Genomic DNA, 5,237 nt, shown 5'->3' with positions numbered 1-5,237 from the left:
GATAGCGAATTTTTGAGCAGAATCTCTTGAAACTCCACTGACACAATTCATTCACGCTTGATAGATATGAGACAACCTTCAAGTAGTCATCGATATTCTCATCCATAGTTCCAGTATCAACCATCTTCACTGTATAAAACTTGTGATGCAAGTGAATCCTATTCAGTAGAACCTCTCAAGTGTAGGCCACATAGATGTGGTTCTAGTATAAAACTCGATCTTCCTTAACACATTATCTCTCAAGTTGATAATATCAGATTCATAGCTTTCTCTGATCTTTCTAGCAATTTATCTTCTTCTTTCACTAATCTCTTCTTTTGTGCATCTTCGTTTCATCCTTCTTGATTCATGAAACATAAAGTGACGAAAATTCTTCTAATACATCTTTTTAACCAAGGGTGGACAGATGTGCAGGCGTCTTCTTCTTCCACAATAAGAAGTCTCCATTCCCATTAAAATACTCCATTTTAATTCTTGCATTCGCCATTGAGATTGACCAACCCTTAAACTCTGAAATCAATTTTCTTCCTCAGCGACAAATTAGTTTGACTTAGATCAAGAATCAAACACAAAAACTTTCTTATATACTCTTTGGGGGTGCTCGCCAATGAATCCCAACATCATTGATAATTAAATCGCAAGAAAACTAAAATGTTTAGAAAAAAAATATAACCGATCAAAAGACAAACCAAAAAAAACACAAGTGAAAGAAGAGACTATACCATTCTAAATTAATAGAAGATTTATATTGTTGGTATTGACATATTTGTATTTTAGTTGTAATCTAAAATTATAAAATGTAATCACCAACAATTGCAATGTTTCACTTAGTCATTTGTAATTTATTATTTAAGTAAATATAATAGTTAACTTCGACGATTTCAAAGATTCATTTAAATTTCTAACTATATTTTCTCATTTAATTTTAATTAGAGATTCAAATTTTTTTGTCAGCTATTAGAGATTCAGTTAATAATCACTTATATCAAACTCAAACATAAATTTAAATGTGCATAAATAAATATAATTGTTTTGGTTTCTATTTTGTTAATATTTATCTATTAATAAATAAATTATTTAAATAAGTCATAATGTTTTCTCTGAAATCCGAATAAAAACAAATCAACCAAAAACGTACCAAAACGTGTTGCAAACCAGAAAACATAATTGAAAACCATAAATTAATTTTTTTAAATATATAATATGTAATGATATAAAATATTAATTACCAACAAATCAAATTATCCAAATATATGTTTAAAAAATCAATATTAATTTAACATTTATATAAATAGATATGAAAATATAATTGAAAATCTCATTAAAAACTTATGCAGTTTTTAGAATGAATATACACTTTTTAGACATTTCTATATGCTTTTAAATATTTATGTAATTTTTAGAATAAAAAGACACATCTTTAAACAAAAGATAGCTCTATAAAAATCTATACAGTTTCTTAGGATGAAAATATAATCATTATGAAAAGAAGCATCTTAAGATATTTTTCTCTTAAAACTAATAAGATTTATAGATGAAAAAACACATCACTTAACATTTGTTGGAAAAAACACATCAATTAATGTGATATTGAAAAGATAAATCAATTTTAAGACAACATTCAACACAAAAACTCGTGTCTTTTCATTTCTATTTTGCTAATATCTATTTATTAATACTTCACAAATATTCATAATTTTTTTAAATCCAAAACTCAGTGTATTAATATGATGATTTGAATCTCTTAAGAAAATTATATGAAAATTACATCTCTTAATTTTGTTTACAATAAAATTGTATTTATTAGTTTTTGAAGTGAAATTATGTATTTTCGTTTGTTACTTTGCTCATATCAATTTATTTATACTTCACATAAATATTTTCAATTGTTTTATATCTAAAAATAGGTGTATTAATATGAAATATTTAAATCTCTTAAGTTTTTCACATGAAAAGTTGCATCTCTTAAGTTTTTTTTTTACTTGAAAATTTGTATTTATTAGTTTTTGAAATAAAAAATATATGATCCATTTGTATTGATTTGGCTACGACTCGTTCGTACCATTTTAGTCACGACCCATTCACACCCTTTCGGTTACGATCCGTTCACACCCTTTCGGTTACGATCCGTTCACACCCTTTTGGTAACGACCCATTTGCATTTTTTCGATCACAACCCATTCTCAACCTTTCGGTCATGACCAATTTCACCCTTTGGTCACGTCCCGTTTGCACTTTTTTGTCATGATCCATTCGCAACCTTTCGGTCATGACCATTTGCATCCTTTTGATCATGACCTATTTGCACCCTTTTGGTCACGTTCATGACACTTTTACACCCTTTCGGTCATGATCCATTTTCATCTTTTCGGTCACAACCCGTTCGTAGCCTTTCGGTCACAACCCGTTCGTAGCCTTTCGGTCACGGCCTGTATGCACATTTTCGGTCATGACACATTCACACCCTTTCAGTCACGACACGTTCACACCATTTGGATCATGACACGTTCATACCTTTTAGATCACAACACATTCATACTTCTTAGATTACGACACATTTATACCTCTTAGATCAAAACAAATTTGCACCTCTTCATTCATGACACCATTTTAATATTTATAATTGTTTAATCAGTGTTAATATAAAATTCATCTCTTAAGTTTTAATATAAAAAGTTGTATTTATTAACGAGATGAAAACTTATGTCTTTTTATTTTTACTTTGTTCATATATATTCATTATGGCCATTTGCATCATTTTGGTCACAACCTATTTGCACCATTTTGGTCACTTTCACACTCTTTCAGTCATGATCCATTCGCATCATTTCGGTTACAACCCGTTTGTAGCCTTTCGGTCACTACCCCTTTGCACATTTTTTGTCACGAACAGTTTGCACATTTTCGGTCACGACCTATTTGCACATTTTCGATCATGACACATTCGCACCCTTTGGATCATAACATGTTCGTACCTCTTGGATCACATCATGTTTTTACCTCTTAGATTACGACACATTCATACCTCTTAGATCAAAACAAATTTATACCTCTTTGTTGATGACACCATATTAGTATTTATAATTTTTTAATCAGTGTTAATATTAAAATTTCCATCTCTTAAGTTTTTAATATGAAAAATTGTATTTATTAGCATTGAGATAAAAAATTATGTCTTTTTGTTTTTACTTTGCTTATATCTATTCATTAATACTTCATAAATATTTACAATTTTTATATATAAAAGTCAGTGTATTAATATAAAATTTTGAATCTCTTAATTTATACATGAAAGTTTCATCTCCGAATTTTTTTTTACAAAAAAAAAATTATTTATTAGTTTTTTAGATTAAAAGTTGTATATTTCACTTTTATTTTGCTCTTATATATTTATTATTATTTTACCTAAATATTTACAATCATTTTATATCTAAAAATCAGTATATTAATATAAAAATTGAATCTTAAGTTTTTTATATGAAAAATTGGATTTATTAATTTTTAAGAGGAAAGATTGCATGTATTGCTTATGAAAAGACACAATTTTTAAAACTAATACATTTTTAAAAAAATAAAAAGAATGTAAACATACAACTTTTGAAATTATAATGAAAAAACACAAAATTTTAGATAAACACATCATTTTATAATTTGACAACTTTACAAAACTCATTTCAGTTTTTTTTTAAGAGAAGACACAACTTTCAACATTAAATAGGTTGCTAAGGTTTTTAGATGAAAAGTTGTGTCTTTCACTTTTCTTTTTCTCATATCTACTTATTATTCTTTTACATAAATATTTATAATTGTTTTATATCTAAAAATCAGTGTATTAATATAAAAATTGAATCTCTAAAAAAAATTATATGAAAAGTTGTGTTTCTTAGTTTTTAAGATGATAAATTGCATCTATTGCTTATGAAAAGATACAACTTTCAAAACTAAAATATTTAAAACTAAGGGGTTGTTCGCGCTTCACGCGGAATATTGTTTTTAAATATGATTTTATGATGATGTGATTATGTGGTCAGTATTTATTTGTGAAGAGTATTTGATGTTTTATTATGTTATGAAGTAGTAGATAATAAGTTAATATATTATGTGTTTCTCTTTTTAATAATGTGTTGTTGTATATATAATACTACTTGTTAATGGTGAAGTGAGTTTCTGACGTAAAACATATTGAATTTCAATAACTTTGTCTTTAGGCATTTGTAGATTCTAAGATTAACGGTGTCAAAATTTTATTTTAATTTTTCACATTTTTGAACATTACTCTTTTTAGTTGTTATTTGCACTCTCCCCCATATTTTGACTTTGAGTCGTCACCATCTATGTATTTCGTTTATCTCTCCAATGTGTTAGTGCTTCTCACCATCACTGGGAAAAGACTCACCTCAGTCCTCATGTTTTTCCTCACCTTCTTTTTCTGTAAGATTATTTGGTATTTGTTATAGATCAGACATATTAGTTCTAGTTGTGCGGTTGTTTCTTACGGCGTTGTATGTTATTTCGGTCAATATTGGTCCTCTTTTTCCTTAGGTTTTGGCTACGGTTAGAAACTACATCTCGTTGGGTTGGGTCAGAGTTTAGTTGTCACTGATGTTGTTTTCCTCGTCGCTGGTTTGCTGTCAATAGTTTCTGCTCGTCTTGGTTTTCAAGATTTGGCTTTTGGTGATCTGACTTCTATGCTCTTTTCCATAGCTCTAGGATGGCTCCTGATATCTTTCATATTTCCATTGTGTTATCCATTCACCCATGTTCATTTTGATCATATAGACTAGGATTTAGCCATGTTTAGGTTGCATTTTGCATGCATGAGTCTTTATTAGGTATTGGAGTACCACATGGAGTTCTTGGAGACATTTGGGTGCGTTTGGAGCTCAAAAGAGGTGATAAAGGTGATCATTGGACGAGCAGTGCATGGGAGCGACCCTACCAGGGCAACGCCATGAACTCGATGTACCCTACCTCTCAGAGCGACCTTACCAGAGCGGCAACACGAGGTCGCTCGCCATTTTCGCTTCGGAGCGACCTCCTAGAGCGATAGGGCGAAGTCGCTCCAGCTCCAGAGCGACCTCACCACAGCGACACCCAGACTACGTCCCACAGCGACTACCTGAGGTCGCTCCCAGCACCCAGAGCGACCTCCCGGAGCGACGTGCCGAGGTCGCTGCGCTTCAATTATTTGGTCGAACTTATGATTAATCAAGGGCCTTTTGGTCATTTGTTATGCA

This window comes from Brassica oleracea, chromosome C2 (genome assembly GCF_000695525.1).
Source record: "Brassica oleracea var. oleracea cultivar TO1000 chromosome C2, BOL, whole genome shotgun sequence".
Lineage (NCBI taxonomy): Eukaryota > Viridiplantae > Streptophyta > Magnoliopsida > Brassicales > Brassicaceae > Brassica > Brassica oleracea.
This window is presented reverse-complemented; position numbering follows the sequence as displayed.